General features: G+C 45.2%; 1 protein-coding gene and 1 long non-coding RNA gene across 3 annotated transcripts in view; one reads left to right on the top strand and one right to left on the bottom strand.

The window, feature by feature from the left end:
* Positions 1–22927, bottom strand: part of NEURL1 (neuralized E3 ubiquitin protein ligase 1) — a 278678-nt gene that overhangs the window by 203104 nt on the left and 52647 nt on the right. The gene's annotated exons all lie outside the window — the stretch shown is intronic.
* On the top strand, positions 7686–14616 carry LOC142500965 (uncharacterized). The gene is made up of 5 exons (XR_012803378.1): positions 7686–7789; positions 9153–9228; positions 13215–13277; positions 13557–13659; positions 14478–14616. It is a non-coding gene; the product is annotated as an uncharacterized LOC142500965 (long non-coding RNA).

Here is a 22927-nt window from a genome sequence, read left to right as displayed (position 1 = left end):
CACTTATCGAGGCTTACTGTATAGCAGTAGGCATTTTGGCAGAAAAGGCCTCGATTATTAAGAAGGCTTATCAAGGCTTAAGAAAGCTATTAAGGCTTATAGAATAGGCTCCATAGTCTTAGGGAAAAGGTGAGTGGGAATGGGAGGACAGGGGGGACGGAAGTTCAGGGAGGTGTGTGGGGATAGATGTAATGATAGATTGAAAATCTTCTACCTACCTACCTACGCTTTTCACCAGCAAATGGCTTCAGGGAGCCTGAGGAAGCCACTTGCTGGTAGAACCTCAGGGGACGGCCACTCCGGCCACAGCAGTTACATCTGGTGGACAACATTGCCTCCCCCCCTCCCTCGACCAAAGGACCCAAGAGACTATCAGAAGGAAGGAGTTTAATCCCCACATCAGGCAGACCAGCAGTAGTCCAATCAGGCAATATCTTTGATTTGATTTTCATGCACTGATGCAATATTATTGTTTTTAATATATAAAGAATGTACTTTTTGGTATGTTGCGCCCCTCTTTCTTCTTTTGAGGTACTTTTCTGACAATGTTTTAAAGACTGCCCATCTATCTTCCACATTTTTACCTGCAAAAGCATCATCCCAATGTATTACTTGTAGATTAGTCCTCGGTTTATTCAAAGCTGCCTTTCTAAAGTTGAAAGTCTTTGTTGAACCCAAGTAATACGTTTTTTGACAATTTATTTGAAATGGGACCATGTTATAATCACTGTTACCCAAATGTTCCAGGACTTGAATATTTGTTTTTACTTCTACATTGTTTGATATTGCCAAATCCAGTGTTGCCCCAATCCTGGTTGGTTCCTCAATAATTTGGGTCATGTACTTGTCTTTAAGTGATAGATTAACCATCTCCTTTTTGGTGCTTGAGGAGGTAAAATTATTTTCTTCATGATACAATGGCAGTTTAGTTTCTCATGTTCCATAGTACTTGTCTGGCAAAATGTCTCTATGCTGGTGATGATGTTTAACTACCCTTATGCAGGGATGCCACCCAGGGAGCAGAATGAGGAACTTGTCATTTATACAAGGCCACAGTCTTGTTTTTCAGTGATACGTCATCATATTTTCTACGCCTAAATACTGTTAACTACACAAATCAGTAACTGGTGCTGTTCATATATTGTCCTAACTCTAACTGAACCGGGATATGTTATCAGAACATGACCACTCAAGACTTTCTGTGGAGCTGCCCATTCCTATGTTATTAGAAAAGACTCTCTAAATCTCAGGGGGTTAAAAAAAAAAGAGCAACCCGTACTTTCTTTCTTGGACACTTAATCAATACTGGCTTGGACACGGTGATGGCAACACAATGTTTTCAGTATCGTCTGCCTTGCAGCAATAAAGTTGCCATCAGGAATTTAACATTGAGATTCAGAGAGGGAAGAAAACGAAGTAAATAACCAAACTATTTATTGAGATGCGGAGATGTGAGCCTGGCCAGGGAATTTCCATTTTGTCCATTAGTTTCTATTGTCAAATTCAAGACGCTTGCTTCTTAAATTTGATGTTTATCTGTTACAACAGGGGGCGCCAACTTTTTTCCCTGCGCCCCCCTGCCAGCGGTTCCCCTCTCTCCGGGCCCCCGCCCCCCCCCCCCCGCCACTTACCTCGGCTCCGGCGGCATGACGTCACGTTGCCGTAGCAACGTGACCTCACTGCGTCATTTGACGCCGCGTTGCCGTCTAAGGAGCCACCGGAGCCAAAGTAAGTCAGGTTTACAGAGACCCTGCAGCTCCCCCGGCACTTAATTTAAGTGCCTCCGGGAAGCGCGCGGGGCCTCTGCAAACCCAGCGCCCCCCGCAGTAAGTCTCACGCCCCCACTTTGCGCACTGCTGTGTAACACCGATTTACACCATCTCAGACGTGGCAGGTTTGTAACACTAAGAAAAGAGAATAAAACAATAGGAGACGCACACATTTTAACCATCTTATTATATGTTCAGCTTTATTCCTCCCATTAACACGTCAAGTGGCTGATTTTCATGCAAAGTATTATGAATACATGCTGTGAAAAATTAGTGAATAAAAAGCGCTAGTATTATACATGTGCAATATATACCATTATGTGACAATTCCAATATTCCTAGAAGTCCAATAGGCTGCGTAACCAGTCTAGCTGATCGTCTCCACAACCAGAATGGAAATGAATACAAATTAGACCTGCATAGCGCCACGGATGGTAGTCCCAATATTAGTAGACTGCAGACAAATTGTCCCTCCGTGGATTCCTCCAGGTCGGTTATGCTGACGTGTGGCTTCTGAAGATTCTCACGGTTCTCGAACATGTGAATGAAAAAGACAGAAACAAAGCTCCAATAGTGCATTATCTTTGACCAATTGGTTGGCGATCAACAGGACTGCTTTACCTCTAACCAATTGTTCAAAGGGACTGTCATCTTTGGCGTCATACAGGTCTATTTTGTATTCATTATGAATACATGAACTAAATAGAAACAGTATTCCCACAAACAGAGGCACTCTGTTCTCTCTGTGACTGGATGTTAAATAGGTGTAATAAAAAAATGTCAAAGTTCAAAGAGATTAACTCAAAGAAATAAAATATATTATACACAAGGCAACGATAACGTCTTATAGTGAGTGGTAAAGGGTTCATACCACGTTGACATTTTTATTCCCACCTATTTACCACCCAGTCACAGTGAGAAGTGACTGCTTCTGTTTGTGGGAACACTTTCTCTCTTTAGTACGTGTAACATTACCTTTCCCTCTTCAAGCACCTCCCATCACATTACAAACCTAGCTATAGCGAGGGTTCCCTTCCCCCCCATCGCCCCTTCCCTTGTACACCGTTTTAAAGTATTATAAATGATACATTAATACTAAAAGGCGTAAGTCCTAAATTACTCCAAAAGCATCAATTTAATGCCAACAACAATATAGACCCTAATATTTTAAGTGATAACACACTTTTTCTGGAATCTAGACGAACATGATATATTGATGATGATGTTATTATTACACAGGCTCATATCTTGTACAGCTATACCCATCTTTACAATCCTTAACCAATCTACTGTAATCCTACTAGTTTCTGTAATAATAATTAAACATTGTAGCATGATACCTGTCATGATACCATTAGACATTATGGGGCCTATGCACTAAGCTTAGGGAAAAAAAATCGTCGGGCTGTTTAAATCGCCAGTTTTGACAGCGTTGCTATCACGATATTCAGAAAGCCCAGAAAACCTGTGATAGCAACATTTGCTAAACTGGCGAGTAGCCGGCGACTTGATGATCGTCTCTTTGAAAAGGGTTCGCCCGGCGATTTTTTTCTGCTGCAGAGAGAGAGCCGTCTCTCCCTGCGCAAATCTCGTTAGAGATCAACATCTTTTTAAATATAAAATGTAATATTAGTTTTAATTACATTAAAGCAGCTTCATTACCATAGCAGATAGCCGCTACGGTAACAAATTTGTTCATTTTTTAATTTGGGTTTTAATACTAGTGTATTTTAGCAGGGGGTCTCCGGAGCAGAACTGCGTTGATTTGAGGTCCGTTGTCCCCCTGCTTCCCAAGATACAGACCCCATTATGGGATGCAGATATCTCCTATGCATTTTATTCCCACAGTCACGTGACGTGAGACATTTATGCCCCCAAAAAACATTACAATATGTACTAAGCACCAATTCACAACCCACCCACCCCCTGTGCCCCCACATAAAAACATTTGTAATTTTTTCTGCACAGGATTGATGCCAGAGGCCGGCGGGGGTCCACAGGTTGTCCCCGCGAGTGTCTGTGGGCCTCCAGGTGGACCCTGCGGGTGTCTGGGGCCCCACAGGTGGTCCCTGTGGTTGTCTGGGGGCCCTCGGGTGGTCCTGCGGGTGTCTAGGGGCCCTCAGGTGGTCCCCGCGGGTCCTCAGGTGGTCACCGTGGGTGTCCGGGGGTCATCGAGTCGTCTCAGCTGGCCTGCGGTTCCAATCCTGTGGCAATTTTTTTTTAAACATTGCAATAAATACTCCCCCCCTCTAATACAGACAGTACAGTAATGGGCAAAATTACTATTATCTAGATATGAATAATAGTGCATTTACCCATTATAAAATCAAACATTAGCCAGTCAGCATAAATAATGTAAATAAAACAACTTACCCCTGCGATCATGAAGGGCATCCTCATCAGCATACTGCAGGTCTATGTCCTCCGTTGGCAGCAAGAGTACATGAAAAAATACAATCTAATGACCCCTACCCCCTTAATCACTGTAGCAGTTAATAACCGCTATAGTAATTAAGGGGTTAAGCCCCGTCCCACACTATCCACCCGGGGGCCATTGCTGCGGGGAGGGCCATTGCTGCGGGGAGGCCAGTGGCTGCGGGGTGGGGGGGACCGGTGTGCCGGTGACGCAGGGGCAAAATACCGGGCTGCCCGGCAGGTGCAAAACCGGACACCTGGCAACCCTAGATGTCATAGCTTCCTACTGGCCCGCAGAGCGCGGCAGCTCTTAAAAGCGGCCATTACATGATCCCTGCTATAAGTGTGTAGCCAGGTCTCCCCAGCGCTACCGCACCCCCCTCACCTGACTGCCGATCGCGGGGGCCGCCGCGTCCAATGGCGGCTCCGTTCGGCAGTGGCAGGGGAGAGGGCGGTCAGGTCCCGGCTCGGGGGTTGCCGGGGACGCGTGCGGCCGGTTGCCAAGGCCGCACGCGCATCTCAGCGCTCCCGGAGCCGGGCGGATAGGGCGCCGCCATTGCGCTTCAACTCACGCATGCGCAGTGAGTCCCCGACGGCCCAGTTAGCTCGCGCATGCGCAGGGAGGCTGCGAGAGACAGGGCAGAGTCGCGCATGCGCAGGGAGGCTGCGAGAGGCAGGGAGCAGTTGCGTGAGGGCAGGGAAGGCGCAGGAGAGTCGCGCGAGAGTAGGGGAAGTTAGTGAGAGGTTGCGGCGGCCATTACAGGTTTGTGTAGGCAGAGGGAAGGCACGCACGCGGCCTCAATGTTATTGTAAGTGCCCTGGGACTACAATTCCCATGAGGCATAGCGAGGCAGGCACCAGGTGCTTGATAGGAGCCAATAGGGCTGTAGGACTGCCCTGGAGGGAAAATAGATACATTTCCCGGGCTTTGCATGAGTCACGTCAGTTGGAGCAGCGGAGCAGAAGGGGAAGGAAGGATGCAGGGAGTGAGTGCAACTCCTGCATCCAGATAGGTACCCTCACCCTCCAGGTAGGCCCCAACTCCCCACCAGGTTAGTGGGTAACTGATAAGGGACGGCCCCAGTTAGGGACTCTGCCCTTAGTGTGAGTGCTGTCTTGTCAGAGTCACAGCTATTAGTGCTGTGAGGTCTGACAGGCAGGCACTGTGTTTGTGCAGCACGTGTGCTGCACGGACCAAGTAAGTGGCTGTGCGTAGTGCAGGTAGCTAGTTATAGGGAGGATTAGGGACTAGGGTAGAGGTACACCCCAGGGCCCAGTTAGTCCCCTATGACACCAGAGGAAGCTGTATGGTATAGGGTTGGCCTTAGGACAGGGAATCCTTCACCATAGTTAGAGCAGCAAGAGGGTTGCTGTCTGATCGCGTGTTCAGAGACTGTGTTAAAGAAGCACTCCGGCTGGAGATTCCTTTCCTGTGGATGCAGAGGTGTACCCACTCCTGCAGAGAGCAGTGCAGCACGCCGTGGGATCACTGTGCGGTGTTGCAGAGCTCCAAGGATTTTCCTGACCAGGACTGGTCAGGGAGGTATTATATATATTAAGTGCACCACCGGGCCCCAACACAGGGAAGCGCTATCCCTCACACTCACACTGGTCTTTATTGCTATGGACACTCAAGAGACTGAGGGGAATGTGATGATGGACATGTGGGTGGGGGATGGTACACAGTTGTATTGATGCACTGTTATTGATATAGTGTTTTGAAGTAAGGTGTTGTCATTGTTCATTCAGTAAACCTGTTATCCATAATACTGTGTATGTGGTTTCTGAGTGGGTTCCTATGTTAGGGTCATTCTACACGTCCATAGAATCCTACATAGGTGGAGGCGCTGAACGAAGATCCGTTCCAGAGGATTCACCCCAGGCTCTCATTAGCGGAGGCTCAGACTGCCTGTGAGCCTGCAGGTATACGCACCACACCGGTAACAATACATGTTCTACTCACCCACACTACATATGAGATTGGGTGGGGTGGAATACCCGTTACAAGTGCTACACTAGATTTATCGTTTCCAGTAGATTTTTATCAATACTCATTTTTCTCCTTTATTGTGAGCAGTAACATTCACAGGCTTATAAAAAAACACGGGCGTTTGATCTGCATTACCCATGAACCGTAGAGGATAGTCATGCTTTTTCCTTAGGGCTGTAACATGGCATTGAAATTAAATCAGTTTTTCACTGAAATCCTGTGTCAGGCTCTGTGCCAAACCTGGCGAAGAGATACGTGGCGCAAAATACGTCCAGGGACATAGAATAAAATAAAGAGAAATAGTGCAGCACAGTATACACAATGGTAATGTGAACAGGAGACGCTGTGAATATTCCACATGAAGATCAAGCAGGGAAGTTATAAAGAGCAGGGGTGCGCAAACTGGGGGGTGCGAGAGTTTCTAGGGTGGGGGGGCCCGCGCCCTTACCCAAGGCATTTAAATTAAATGCTGGGGGACCGCGTGAAGTCTCTGTAACTTCCCTTACCGGGATTCAGAAGCTCGTAGTGACGCGTTGCCGTGGCATGAAATTACGCCGCTGGGTCATGTGACGTGGCGACGTGCCGTCACAAGACCCCGGCAAAAGAGGTAAGGGGGGCGCAAGCATGGGTGGGGGGGGAGCAGGCAAGGGGGGCGCAGGTCAAAAACTTTGTGCAACCCTTATACAAAGTAACCAACTCAAAAGGACACCCTGATATCCTCTTCATACATCCATAACGAATTCCATATGGGTCAGAAAAAAGGGGGAGGGGATTCCCACATTGCCATTGTGTATACTGTGCTGCACTATTTCTCCTTATTTTATTCCATGTCCCTGGATGTATTTTGCTCCCCGTATCTTTTCGCCATACAGTACTTGTATCTGGACTGGGTCTGAATCCTGTTTGGAAGCAGCATCATCTCCAAGGACAGTGATTACATATATTTTTATTTGCACTCTCACCTGACCTTTATCGTTGGTTTATACTCATATTTGACACTGTGTGGTAAATATATTATAGGCACTTTTTATATATCGTATTATTAAGTTGTGTTATTTGCGCTTGCACCTCTTTTTTGTTCTGTGCCTAACATGTACGTTGCTTCAGAGTTAACCCATTATCTTCCTACACCATCCCACGCTTGCTATAAATTCCATTTCTGGTATCTTTAAATCTCTCGCAATTTCACATCCTTTGAACTGGATAACTTCTCTCGTTACGAGAAATCTTTCATCACGCATCTTCTTAATGTACTGAACAACATGTCCATCAAGTTCTTCATAACGGCCTTTTTTAGGCCATCGAAATGCATTTTTTTGTGCATTTAGGAGTTCCTTCTTTTGTTTCCGCCATCGCATCACATTATCCTCTCTTATGGCAACGTCCAAAGTTTTGTGTTTTCTGCCACACGGACCAGCATCATAACTCCTTCGCAGTTCTGTTCATTTGGCCCTTTCTTGTTCTCCGTCTTTCAATGTGGTCACTCCTTTTTTTTCTTTCTCACCAGGATCAATCGGACAAAACATTGATGTCTTTGATCACGTGGAGCGCATGCGCAGACTGCTGCTGTCTTGGTAGTAAGCTCCGAAATGTGCGGGGCCCGATTATAAGACGAGTACGGATTTTTCAACTTAACTTTATTTTTTTAAAAACCATCACCTTATAATCAGGCTTAGATGGTACTTGTTACATATGACAATCCCAAAAATACCCAAACATTGTAAAATAAATCCCTTGCTCTTAAAGGCGTGTAAAGCCTGGCAATAATCTAGATGCACTATACTAGCACCCAGTTATAAATCTATTAATGTACGTATATCTTTATATAGCGCCATCCATGTACATAGCGCTTCCCAGCAGTAGTACACATGACATGATAATATAACACATAATTAAGAAGTAACATTAGTGAAAAGGTCCTGCCCTGAAGAGCTTACAATTTAAGTGGTGCGTAGGAAGAACGTACAGAGACAGTAGGAAGGTGTTATGGTAAGTGCGTCTGCAGGGGGCCAAGGTCGTTGTATGAGATGTATAGTATCAGCCAAAGGAGCTACCCGTATGCTTCATTAAAGAGGTGTGTTTTAAAATGGTTAGAGAGGATGCCAGTCAGATATTGAGGGGAAGGGCATACCAGAGGTGTGGGGCAGTCAGTGAGAAAGGTTTTAAGCGGGAGAGGGCTTCAGATACAAAGGGGGTAAATGCGCTTGGGAGGAAGTATGAAGCGCTACGTCTCTGACATGTTAAGTTTGAGTCGGCGGAGGGCCATCCAGGATAATATAGCGGAGAGACAGTCAGAGACTTTGGTCTGTACAGCAGGTGTGAGGTCAGGGGTTGAATAGTAAACCCTTTAGGGGGGAACTTTCACATGCAACATGGTAGGGCTGATAAATCATGTCAACTTTGGGAACAAAAAATATGATAAATATATTAACAGGAGAGATACACTCATTCCAGATCTTCAAGGATAAATGTAATGCCCCCAATTAAGATCTTTTTTAATGTACTGTACATACAGGCTAGACTTTATACCATGGAGATTCTCAAGAATACCCCTTTGAACCTACCTCGTACAGAGTTAGACACACACTTCATAGCATGAAAATCTTCAGGCCCCTCTACATCCTCCTTCTATAAAATATGCTCTCCGAAACTCAGACACTCATACAGTATAAAAAGGGCCAGATAAGCACTTGGCTTAGACAGTTTCCAGATATAAATGAAGACTTGTTATTATCAGGCCTCCGGAGAGGTTTAAAAACCTCTCCTCCTCCTTTCACGAGATGTTACACAAACTTATATACTATACTTACAATGATTCTTTATGACATTAAGAGGCTTATTTACTAAAACTAAAACTGTAACAAAACCCCTGCAAAGGACATGAACCAGATGTATTAAAGACAAAGAAAGAACTTGCACTCAACCATTAGCATTTTCTTTAAAAAAAAAAAAATAATCTTATTTTCTCATTATTACAGAAACTGTCATAGAATCTAAAGGAGCTGTCTGTAGTGCTATATCTCTGGGTTTCCCCTAGGGGCTGCTACAGCAAAGGTGAATGGCACTGTCACATGTAATGGTACCTGGAGTTACAACGAAGCAAATGTAAAATCATGTTTAATCATGTTTTTAGAATTGTATTGTATGTTAAAGAAGTGAGGAGAGGGGACCTGATAGCACAGCAGAAACAGAGCCACACACCATAAACACACAACCGAGCATCACACCATAAACACACAACCGAGCATCACACCATAAACACACAACAGAGCATCACACCATAAACACACAACAGAGCATCACACCATAAACACACAACAGAGCATCACACCATAAACACACAACAGAGCATCACATCATAAACACACAACAGAGCATCACACCATAAACACACAACAAAGCATCACAAAGCTATGAGGCTTACTCTGTATAGATGGAATCAGCCACTCGCACCATTTAAATCAGAGGGAGTTTTCGGTTGATCAGAGCTTCAGACTATATACAGTAGAATAACTTCTAAGGAGACTATTTATTTAATTCTTCTGCCACGTACACCGCTACCCTTGTGTGTATGTGTGCCGGGCCGCCGGGGGGAGAGCCGGGACAAGTGTCCCAGGCCTGGTGGCTGCCGGTCCTCTCGTTGCCGCCGGGCCCGACTCTCCCCAGCTGCGGGGCCTCCCTCACTGACTGTCCCACACCGAGCTTCTGATGCTGGTGCGCGCCGGGTCTCTGACATCGGCGTGTGTCGGAAGCAAGCTGGGGTCAGCTTCCGGCACGCACCGGCATGAGAACTAGGCCCAGCACACGCCGGCATCAGAAGCTTAGCGTGGGACAGTCAGTGAGGGAGGCACCGCTGCTGGGGACCGGCAACTGAGCCCTCACTGCAGACACCGGGCCCGGCCTGACACCATCCCCAAGGTAAGTCTATATTTTATATTTATTTGAGGTGTTTTTTTTTAATATGTATTTTTTTTTTTAAATATGTATTTGGGAGGTGGAGGAAGTTTGGTATGTATTTGAGGTGTGTATATATATATACAGTGGTCGACAAATCACCCAAAAATCTACTCACCGAACAAAAAAATCTACTCGCCACCTAGTACCACACGTGTGCTGCTTGGGCCAATAGGAGCTCGCCACAATGTTAAATCCACTCGCTCGGGGCGTGCAAATGTATAGGTTTGTCGAACACTGTATATATATATATATATATATATATATATATATATATATATATATATATATATATATATATATTTGGGGGTGAGAGTAGCTTGTATGTATTTGGGGGGCAGGTTTTTTGTATGTATTTGGGGGGTGGGGATTTATTTTGTATGTATTTGGGGGGTGGGGGTTGTATGTATTTGGGGGGTGGGGATTTATTTTGTATGTATTTGGGGGGGTTGGGGGTTGTATGTATTTGAGGGGGTGTGGAGTTATTTTGTATGTATTTGGGGGGAGGGAAGGTTTTTTTTATATTTATAATAGTTTTTTTTATTGGGCTCATAAACATTAAAGAACAACATTATAACAATACAATACAGAAAAAAATATAATAAGAAACACAGAAAAAATATACTTTTACACAAAATTGTTTTTAGTATTGCTCATCATACTCATAATTTCAAAATTCAACACATTAACACAAATAATAATAAAAAGAATAAACAGATAATAGCAAAGATTAACATCACAGCTATCACCACACATCCTCCTAACATAATCTGGCATACGATTCCCCTTTCACTATCTCCCCCACCAACAAAATACTATCATATTTCCTGTGTCCCATCGCAATCAGTCTGAAGAGACCCCAAGAGGTATGCTCAAATGTCTGTATGATTGAATCCCTATCCTGTTGCGAGACACAGTAGTATCAATAAACTTTTCCCATTTTTTAAAAACCATTTCTCGGTTCTTAATTCGTCTCATCATCAATTTATTCAGATAATCGTTTAAAATATCTGAAGTGGGGGGTTCAGGCTTTATCCATTTCACCATCACTGTTTTCCTTGCTGCAAGCAAGTCGATCTCTGCTAGCCTTGGGACATTGCTCCTTACATTAACCTCTTTCCAAATGTCCAAATTTCCAAAGAGCAAGACTAAGGGCTCTTCTATTGTAGTTACCCCAATAACCTCTTGTACATACCGCAGAACTGTATCCCAAACATCAGAAATAACCAGACAATCCCACTAATAGTGTTTTAAATCTGCTCTTTCCTGGGTGCACGTGGGGCCCTTTTTAGATTTTTCAATCCCCTTATAATTGATATCGAAAGCATAATAAGCCCTATGCAGTATCTTATATTGCATGTCTCTCCCCTCCTCAGAAATGATCATTTTCCTAACCCAAGTTAACCCTTCCAGTAACAGATCAAATCCTTCAATTCCTGGGAAATCTATTTCCCACCCAGTGAACATTTTTCTTAGATCCTTCTCAGTCCTTGTACCTAATCCAATCATATAAATATGAGATAGAATATTTGGTCATACAGCTCAACCCCCTTATAACGCTGTGCTTGGGGTCCAAAGAATCACATCGCGCTATAAGCGGATCGCGTTAAAAATAATGTGCAATTGTATGCGTTGTACAATACAGTATTTAAGATACCAATAATGGTGTTGTAAAGTATTCATAAATACGAAAATTGGGAGCCACTCTGGCATCGCGTTACAAGCAGATTCGCGTTGTAACGGATCGCGTTATAACGGGGTTGAGCTGTATAAGCATCCTTAAAATAAAGCCTCAAAAATATCTATTCCCAATAGATCTGATTTATAGCATTCCACACTCTTGCAATAATGCATTATTTGTATATAAGCGAAGTGATGTGTCTGAGGCAGTCCAATTTGTTCTTTCAGTTCTTGGAACGTCAAAAACCTACCATTGTTCCCAACCACCAATTGGCCCAGAGTGCTAATCCGCGTGTCTCTCCATATCTGAAAAGAAGCCTGCATCCTTCCCGGGAGAAACTGGGAAGGTTTTTTGTATTTGGGGGAGTGGTTTTTGTTGGGGGATTGAGTGAGAGTGGGGTAATTGACGGAGTGGGGGTAGAGTGATAGAAGAGAGGAGGTGTAAGAGAGGGGGTGAGGGAGTGATGGAGGAAAAGAGGGAGTAAGAGAAAGACGCAGGGGAGAGAAATACATGTGAGGCGGGGGGCAGGAATTGTGTGAGAGTGGGGTAATTGATGGAGGGGGGAGAGTGAGAGGTGAGACGGAGGGGAGAGAAATACATGGGAGGAGGGGGCTCGTGATGTGTGAAATGGGGAGGCTCGCAAGACCGCCGACACGGGGGATGGAGGGGCCGTTCATAACTCTAGTCCTGCGCCCCCGGACAGCTGTCTGTGGCACTGTGTTTGTGTGTGTGTAAGGCGTTTATAACACCCAGCTCAATCATATATATCCCTGCACAACACTGAACACTAACATCCCAAAAATCATCATACTACACCTCAATTGCGCTGCCAGCACCACCAAGAATAATTTAAGGTCTTAAAACCTCAGGAGTCCTCTCTCTCCCTGATGCTAGAAAAATATGTAATTAACACAAAAAAACTATTTTGCAAAACGTGTCCAAAAATGCGGTTAATCTCTTCAAGAAGGTAATAAGTGACATTTTGAGCTCAAAGGCAGAACATATTAAAACTTAGAGTTAATGTTACAAAAGTGTGCAGTTTTCGATACAGAAACGAAAGGTTACAAAACATACAATACAGATGCAGTTTCATAAAATAATGGGAAATCCGGTGCACTGTTTATGTGGGGTTCATGTCATCCTCCACATGGTACTTTTGGGAATGTTTATACAGGAACCTCAGAGAGTCTTTGGTTGTTGTCAATTGATGGCTCTACTTGAACAAGCACAGTGTTTCTAAACACTACTTATGTAGTCCATCATACAACGTACATTATACATCAGGACAGCATTTAGATAAGTGACTGAGTAGACAGTCACATTGAAACCACTTGCATACATACATCGTATTTTATCAATGCTACTCACTCACAATATAGTCTAAAGACATTTTTTTTCCTACTAGAGTCCAGCCTTTGCTTTGCCAGTTGGCACACAGCTCTACCAACCTCTTAAAGAAGATGTGTGTGTAAGTGCTTCTCTTGCTAGATAACATACGTTGATGGAAGGGAAGTCAATAAAATGCTGTCTTTTTTCCAAAGTGCAACACTGCAAATGAATAAATGAACAAAGTTTGCACTTTTCTTATTATTTTTTTTAATAACTCAAAGTTTATTGATTTTTTGTTGTTGTGTGGGTTGAGGGGTAAGGGTGAGGGTTACAAAAAGTAAGAAAGGGAGGGATGGGGGAAGGACGCTTTTCTATTGAATAACAATAGGGCATCTTCTTGTGATCTTTTCTACCTTAGTGGGATCAATTTCACGCAAACAGCCCCACAGCTTCCGCTGCAATTAATCAGCAACCTAGTAAATAACTGTTAAAATGTCCTACTGAACACGGAGAATGAAACGGTAAGATTGACCTACCGGGAGATTAACATTCACCATTTTCATATGTAATGACCACGGGTAAAAAAAAACATACAAGAGTGCAACAATAAAGCAGGATCTTTTAGTCTTTAAACTTGTGGTGAGTGTGTTGACCAAATGCTGCAACTCAATTTCACATCCAGTGGCCCACCAAGTGCTACCGCCTGCAACATCACAACAGACTTTGTGGCTTAATTGACACATACAACGTGGAGGACATTCATGGCAAGATATGGTAAAAATATGAGTTACAAGATACACATATTAAAATTAGATGTATATATATATATATATTGTACGGTTGCCAGGAGTCTGGTTTTGAACCATGCAGAGCGGTATTTTGCCTCTGCGTCCGGTAAAAAATGAGCGGTAATACCGGACATGTATGTGTCCGGTATTACCTCTCTGAACGTGCGGCGGCAGAGCCGGGACAAGTGTCCTGGTGGCTGCGCAGGGCCCGGTGGCCGGACAAAGTAGTCACCCCAGCTCTCCCCCAGCTGCGGACCTCCCTCACTTTGTCCCACGCCGAGCGTCTGATGCTGGCGAACGCCGGGCCTCTGACGTCGGCGCACACCAGAAGAAAGCTGGGATCCGCTTCCGGCGCTTGGCGTGGGACAAAGTGTGGGAGAGGCCCGCAACTGCGGGAGAGCCGAGGCCGGTGGTAACTGCTTTGTCCGGCCACCGGGCCCCCCCCGCAGCCACCGGGCCTGAGACCATCCCCAAGATAAGTCTGAATTGTATATGATCTGCGCTCATGTTTCCTAAGGATCTTTCAGTTGATCAACTCCCCCCTCTTGCAGCTCCTGTGCGTGGAGGTGTTACCCTCCTACACAAATGTCCAACGCCACAGGTGAACCAGTCATAAGAGAAAAACAGAGCACAAAGCGCACCGGGTGTAAAAGATATGTACAGAACAAATAAATGCAAAGAGTAACTTACATAAGGTAACTGTAGTCCAGTGGATTTGTTAAGAATGTATGTCCAATATTTTTATATGTATTGTGGGGGGGGGGGGGTCGCATCTTTTACAATTGTGTCCAGTATTTTTGGAGAAGCCACCTGGCAACCCTACGTGTGTCATACAATTCTTCCCTAATCCTCCTCTTCCTCCATGTAACCACTCCTCATATTATTGGCTGGAGTATAACTGATGACAGATAATTCAATGCATTGATGGTAAAAGGAAACATATTTAAAATGACCTGTTTTATTATTAATCTAGTGCCAAAGCATCCAGGTTGGGGGGCATGAGAATCGGACCCCAAAATATAATTTAACTGTATTATTAATCCAATTAAATGAGTAGCAGATTTTATTGTCTGCAATATGTAATAAAAAAAAAAACAGGCTCATTTTTTTATTACAATCTATTACATCTAGGCCTGGTTACGCCTGGTGTTCAGTATTGAACCAGACTGTCCTGTATTTCGACACTCTGTCCAGTAAAAAAATGAGGTAATACTGGACATGTACGTCTGGTATTACCTCTCTAGTTATAGTGACCTGATCGACTTGGGGGGTGGGGGGCGGGGTGTGGGAGGAGGGTGGGGGGGGGGGGGGGCACGGGATTCCCCAGAGCAGGGAATGAGCAGGGCTGTTGCTAAGGGGGCTGGGCAGCTTCCTCCATCCTGATTGGCTGCTGCTGGGTAATAACATCGTCCAGTGCGGCTTCCTATTGGCCCACGTGACCAGGACCTTTAAACAGAAGAGTGATACAGGCAGCCCCTACGGAGGTAAGTGTCTCGGGGAGCAGGGGGCCCCCAGAGCTGAAATGAATGGGGTGCAGCTCCGAAGACCCCTTGCTTCAATCCCACGTAAAAAGAAAATAATTTTGTTTTTATAAGCAGCGCTTGGCTTGCTCCTTTAACAATGATGACAATTTATTTGTTCTTGTCAAAGAGGCCCAAACTGTCTCCGTTTATGAGCTGCCGAAGACGGATTCATATAGCTTATCCAACAGTCTGTAACTAATCTTAACAGTGACAAGTATATTAATTATTCACTGTACTCTGCTGCATGTATCAGTTTCAGCCATTCCTTTATCACTTTGTGTTATCCAGACTAAACACTCCCGTATGTATTATTTTCAAATGATGATAGATAAATTATTCTACATTGTAAATTTTATTGCACGAGTTCAAATTCTGGATACAAATGATCTATGGAGAACAACACAGCGGAGTGGCTGACGATGAGTATTAAGATCATTTAGGCCTCACTATACTGTAGTTCCCCTCCTTAAGCCTTGTTCAGGGTGCCTGCTTCGCGACGTTCGTGTGCTTACGTGCGCGCGCACGTTCGAAACAAAGTGTTTAAAGTAAATATCAGTTGTCAGGGTAGCAGCTGCCCTGTCTCCGAAGCCCGGAGTTGACGCTGGCTACAGTTTCAATAAACAGCCCAAGTCGTTTTTTGAACCTGCAGCAGCGTCACTGGGACCTCGGCAGCCAATCAAATCATTCGGGCAAGTGTAGTGAGAAGAGCAACACCCATCCCTAACCTCAGGTCTCTACCCCCGCCTCCTGAACGCTTGAAAAGGTCTGCTGGGGATGATGAGCACACATCGCCCAGCAGACTGACGCGCGGACGCGCGCCCTCCACCTCCTGTCTCTGCCACCCTGAACGAGGCCTTAAAAGTGCAAACGCCCAGATAGAAATATGAAACATGATGAATGATATCTGAGTGCTGTGGTTTACATCTTTTTACAAAAATCACATACCTCTTTGATAAAGCGCACCATGCGAGAAACGCGTTAGAGGTTTCTCTTTTTAATTAGATATGTCCCAATAAATAATTTGTTATTTTTCTATTAGCCTCCAGTTCTCGTTCTTTAATAGTTGTGCTCCAAGTCTTTTCCTCCTGCTTACTTGTCCCTGCTATCCCTGGACGCATGCTGCCTGCACCGGAGACTTCAACCCACCTGGATTCTGGATGTGAGTACGCCGTCTGGATTTTGTTTGCTGTTACCTGCATCACTAAAGGTTTACCTGGTTCAGGCGAAGACCCGTCGGTTCCCTTAGGGGGACAAAGGGCCCATCGTGTCCAGGGTTTTCCCGTTCAATGTGATCAAGTATTCATTACGGCTACAGTGCTTATCCCTATATGGTTGGTCTCCGTTGTGCTAAGGGTTAATTTAGCCTGCGCGTGATACACGCTGTCTACCAGGCTTGTAGCGTCGGGCTGGGAGGTCCTTTCCTCTGCTTCGCGAAAATCACATACCTGCAGGTATTTTTAAATAGTATTTTAAAGTTAATTTGTAAACATGATAAACTCAAACTTAGCAGGGCTTCACTCCCATTACCTTCTGTCTTTTATTTGGTGTCATTGTCTGCGTCCCCTTCTTATCTGACAGGGGCAAAGTATGTTTCAAGTAGAGAAATCACTTGATAGACATATATTGTCTATTTCAGCTTTTATGACCAAATGTACTTTCTTAACCCGGGATTTTGTTGTGCAAGTTGCAAACTGCAGCAGCGACCCACCCGGGCAACGCCGGGTTTCTCAGCTAGTATACAATAAATAGGAAGATAAAAAGCGAATCCGGGCAAGTCTAGTTAAAAAATAAAAACAGCACCAGATTTTCAAAGTAAAGGAATCCAGTTGACAGCAATTAGATTTTTTTTTCCTTTACCAAATCTGGTGCAATATGTTTGCACTGATTTGTTCCGTTTTGCAGTCTATTGACATTAGCAGAAATGAAATCAGATTCTCTCTACCATAATGTTTTATCCTCAGGATTTCCAGAGGGACTCAGAAAGGACCAAGGAAAATAGGACAGTTTATGAACATGTAGGGGTGTCCTGGTTTGCCTCTCTACCTCCGCTGCAGGGTGCCTCTTGAGGGAGCGTTCGGAGGTTCCGCGGCGGCCCGGTAGCACAGGGCGCCGCCATGTTGTTGCGCTGTAGTCAGGCGCGACTGTCAGAAGCGGAGAGAGTTAGGCATGCGCAGTGCAAAGCGTGCGGATGGCTGGCCAATCGCCAGGATGCCCCGCAGTAAACTACAACTCCCAGGAGCCTCAGCAGAGCCACCTGACACCAGGGAACCAATAGGAGTGCAGGAATTGCTGGCAGGCAGGAAAGGGAAGCGAGGGGGAGAGACCACGCTAGCAGAGGGCACCGGAGGAGCAAGGGGGTCAGTGACCCACCTGCGCAGGCCAGATTCCCCCTCAGGCCCAAGTGTATACCCTGAGTCACCATAAGCTTGTGGTGCTGCAGGGACGCCCTATAGAGAGAGGCCCTTATTCCCTTACTGTAGCAACAGATAGGGACACAGTGTCGCGGAGCTGCGGTGTGTGTGAACAGTGGTTCGGGCTAAAGCTGCTGAACATCACCAACTCGTGAGAGACTACGCTGAATCGGCGGATCCTTTTCGAAGTCAGTTACCGGCTGCAGGAGTAGCCGGAAGGTATTTAATAAGTGCACCAACACCGGTACCCAGGCGCTGATCCCGCCTTGGGGGAGGACTTTTTGGGGACACTGGGTTGAGTGACCAAAAGGCTGCGCATATATAAACATATATATATATATATATATATATATATATATACTGGACACGGTGTGGGGTGCACGCGGTGGTGGGAAGTGACATTACTCTATAGGAGAGTGGCCGAGCCACCGAGATATCTATTGCCTAACGGCCATTTATAGGCATCATTATATGTGTGTTATCTTTAATAGATATAAGATAAGGTTCTGCCATTACGTATCAGTAAACGGTTACCAAGTTGAAGTGTGTTATTATTATTATTCTTGCCTAGGGGAATCTCACTTATTGGGGATCCTGGGTAAGTGGAGGCGCTGCCAAGACTCTAATATTACCCCAGGCTCCCAGTTAGCGGAGGCTCAGATCTCGCTGAGCCAGGAGGTACATGCAGCACTAGTAGTCGCTCTAGATAAGCAGGAAAGAGGGCTACAAACAGGTAAGGAAAACAATGGTTAGTTAGAGAGGAAGTCAATGGCATTGATCCTATTGTCTGCCAAATGTTTAGTTGTGTGAGCGAAGCGTGACTACACCTATATAGAAAACATGACTTTGAAGAAGGCCCCACTTACTTGCTAATGCCATTGCCAGCTCACCCTTCTGTATTGTACATCTGCTCTGGATACTCTCTAGCCCGGTGCTGCTGTATAATTCATGACAGACGTCACTTATTTTCTGTGGGTCTCACTGATCTGGGTTCAGTCTCACTGATTTTTTGTATCAGAAGTCTCTGTTCAGTGGAGTCTCACTGACAAAAGTCATCACATTCACATTAGTACCATGATTTCATTCATGACCACCCACCTAACCTCAATGATTCTTGGATGGTCATCTCACCCAACTACAGTATAAGGAAGTTAGAGAATACTGCATTTTCCTTTCTCCAAGAAGATTTTTTAAGTAGCTCAAAATATATAAGCACACTCAGTACCGCTGTATACGGCAGCACGTTTATTTTCAGGTAGGAGGCAGCAAACAAATTCCTTTTGTAAAAGCATTAAAGGAAAACTAACAGGGATATTTGATTAAAGTTGCCATTTATTTATAGGGAGCCGCTATACAGAACAAACTTGTGCTATTGTGAGAAGGACATGGATATCCAAACAGCAATCAAGTCACGTCTTCAGCTGTGGTTTTCCTAGTTATGTGGAACAGTGCTATAAAGAATCAATCCAAATATGTCACTGACCTGTGTATTACAATACCAGTCTTCTCCAGAAGTTATTTGGTAAATCTTCAAAAATCAAAGCAATCCTAAAATGTTTCATCTGGGACCTTTTTTTATTTTCAGCTCTTCAAATCATATAGCCACATAAACCTCAAAAGAATGCCATGTTATCATTCAGCAAGATTGCTGCCACGGATAATCTATCCTTACTGACTAACATCTGCCTTGTTACCTTAATAATGGAAGTGTCATACAGATGTTACCCAACCGGCAGGGGGTTCATGTAAAAGTGGTCCTTTATTAGCTGCTCACAGCCTTCACATGGCTAGATCTTATCTCAGGGGAGATGGCAATCAAGCTCTTGAAGTGGCAGTGAGCAGATGGTGGCAAGAAATGGGCACCAGGGAGTTTTATACGGCAGGCATAAGCTTAGAAGGCTCCATGTTAAAATGTATTAGAAGTAAAAGGTGACACTGTGTGCTCATTTGCATGTCATTTCCCAGAATCCCTGGCTGCAGTGGATGCATTGTATGCTAAGGCTGCGGTCCCAGTCAGCACTGTGGCATGCGGGGGGGCGGTGCGTGCAAAGCGCTAACCGCGATCTTCCAGAGAAGGAGGGAGATTGCAACAGGAGGGGGCGTGATGGGGGTTTTGTGGGGGCGTGGTCATGACCTCACGTGGCTGGTTTGCCCTCATTGGGTGAACCGGCGGCGGGGGCGTGGCCATGCCTCCGTCGCAAGTTCTAAACTCAATTTCATTTAGTTTAAAAAAACCTGGCAGTACGTCGCGGCTGCACCTTCAGCGGGAAGGTGCGGACTGGGCCCAGCCCCATTGAGGGTGCGGTGCTTATACGCACAGCGCACGCCGAGACGTGCGCTGTAGCAGTCACTGGGACCGCAGCCTAAGGCCGTGTCCATAGATGGACAGGCCGTGCTGAGGCGTGCGGACGCTCCGCGCTGAGCCCCTGCATCCTCAATGAGGATGCCTTGAGAGGGGGCTCACGCGAGCGTCCGCAGGCGTGCGGAGGAGTTGGAGGTTTCAGCCGAGCGCCAAGCTGTTTTTCAGCGCGCTGTCGGCTGAAACCCTCCAATGAGAGTGGGGCTGCGTCAACGTCACGGCGCCGTGACGTCGGCGCCGTGACGTCGACGTCAGTGCGTCGCGGGCGATTGGCCCAGCGACGTCACTGCCCCGCCTCCCTACAGTCTCCCCCCACCTCCGACCGCGGACGCTGGCTCGCCTGTATGGGCATGAAATCGCCCAGCTTCTGCAGGCTCGCCTCAGCGTCCGCTCGCCTCAGAACAGCAGCCGCAGTAGTAATAATGGGCCACTTACTTCCACACCAAACTTCTACCAGCAGGTGAACTCCCGACCTCAACCTCAGGGGGCACTTTACTCTAAGGAGTGAAGGGGGGGACATCACATAGGAAGGAGTCTTCTAGTAAAGTTGAGAACTAGGGTGTACCTTATCTAAGCCCGTCAGTTCCATTCTCCAGATAACCTGGTCACCCCTGGAACCTCTTGTCCTGAGTAAACCATGTGGGCACTGCTTGGATGCTGCTGGGACTACCTCCCACGGTCTTTAGAACTCCCATAGGACAGTTACAGGATCATCTAAGAACAGTAAATGTATGTATATCTTTATTTATATAGCACCATCCATGTACATAGCGCTTTACATCAGTAACACACGTGACATAATAATATAACACATAATAATATAACACATAATGGGAAGAAGCATTTGACATATAAAAGTAACATTAGGAAAAGGGAGTCCCTGCCCCTCAGAGCTTACAATCTAATTGCTAAGTAGGGAGAACATATAGAGACAGTAGGATGGTGTTCTCGTAAACGTGTCTGCAAGGGGCCATGGTCGATGTATGAGGTGTACAGTATCAGCCACTGAGCTACCCAGATGTTCGTTAAAGATGTGTGTGTTAAGAAAGGTCTTAAAGCTGCAGTTCAGTCAATATCCTGCATGTGTGGTTTTTTTAATAAACCAGTTCTGTAGTAAGAAAAAATACTTTTAGCATTTTCTGTTTTTAAAAAAACAACTTTGAAAGACCAATTTTCTTGTATTCTATTTTAACAGCCATTTGCTAAGGCACTGCCCCTTCATGTCCTGTCACAAGCCCTGGCACACCCCTTTGTCAGCCCTGCCCTCCCTCTAGCACATGTCAGTGCAGGAGTGCTCATGAATATTTATGAGCTTCCACTGAGAGACAAAAGCAGAAGAAAAACAGATCCCTTCACTAATTATGTCACCAAATTTCGCCTATCAATACATGGAGAACGAATTGACCTGCAGCTACACAGTTCTTTATTGCCCACATGAAACTATTGAAGTAAAAAAAAAAATTTAAAAAAAAAGACTGAACTGCAGCTTTAAGGTGGGGAGAGAGGACGTCCCAGAGGTGTGGGACAGTGAGTTAGAGAGGTTTTAGGTGGGAGAGAGCTTTAGAAAGCAAACTAGAACTTAAGAACAAGCCTAAGAAAGGGAACTGGGCTTTTTATACCCAGGGACATACAGTAACTCCTCCCTCCCCTTCACCGACACTAGGCTATAGGGAGGGACATAGTCCACACTTAGAGTAACCCATTAATAGCCTGTATAAATGAGTAACCACAGGTAGAGGGATTCCACAAGTATTCATTTAAACCTCACACTTCCTTTAACCCTTCAAAGTTTTTTCGTTAACCCTTTGCTGCCAGATGGCCCCCGCAACAATTTCTTGGCAGGCACTTCCAGCAGTGAAGGGGTTAAAAATGTTCCCAGGCAGCCAAGTAACCAAATGCATTATGCCAAGAAAGTGCCCCTCTTGCATCCGCAGTGTTGTTCTCTCGCTACCGTGAAGGTCAGATTTAAACAAGTCGCTGCTGACATGAAAAATAATGGAAAGGATACGGGGAAAAGATAACAGCGGACACATTCCCAGCTAATTATTTGTTGCTGAAATCCCATTGAACGCTGCTGGCCCCGACCCAAACTTCTCAGAAGGTTACGTCACACAGGTGATATGCCATCTACTGATAACATTAATTGCATTGGAAAGAATTCCCGTCGAAGGCTGCTCGTTGAAATATTTGTTATTTTTTTCCCCCCTAGATTAACAACACAAATCTCACGGGACAAAAATGATGAAAATTGGAGATGTCTTTGTATGAGTCATGTTTTGTTGGTTATAAAGAATGTTGTGTAAAGAATAATAATTAAGAGTTTGAGACAAGTGATAATTATCATTGGAATTGTTTGTAAGATTGCCAGCAAGGGAGTGAATACCTCAATATTAGGAGATACCCTTTTTTATTTAGACTAGATATTATAAGGCCAGCTTTCGAGAGTCTACTTAATTAACGATGGAAGATACCACAAAGGAAGCAATGAAACCTGAATGTGTAGTCCAGGGGTGGGCAACTCCAGTCCTCAAGGGCCACCAACAGGTCAGGTTTTCAGGCTATCCCTGCTTCAGCACAGGTGGCTCAACTGATTGAGCCACCTCTGCTGAAGCAGGGGTATCCTCAAAATCTGACCGGTTGGTGGCCCTTGAGGACTGCAGTTGCCCACCATTGGTCTAGTCTCTCTTAGGACCAAAATGATATGGGGT

Source organism: Ascaphus truei, chromosome 8, assembly GCF_040206685.1.
Source record: "Ascaphus truei isolate aAscTru1 chromosome 8, aAscTru1.hap1, whole genome shotgun sequence".
In the NCBI taxonomy this organism is placed as follows: Eukaryota; Metazoa; Chordata; class Amphibia; order Anura; family Ascaphidae; genus Ascaphus; species Ascaphus truei.
Note: the sequence above shows the minus strand (reverse complement) of the source record. Positions and strands in the feature narration are given on the sequence as shown.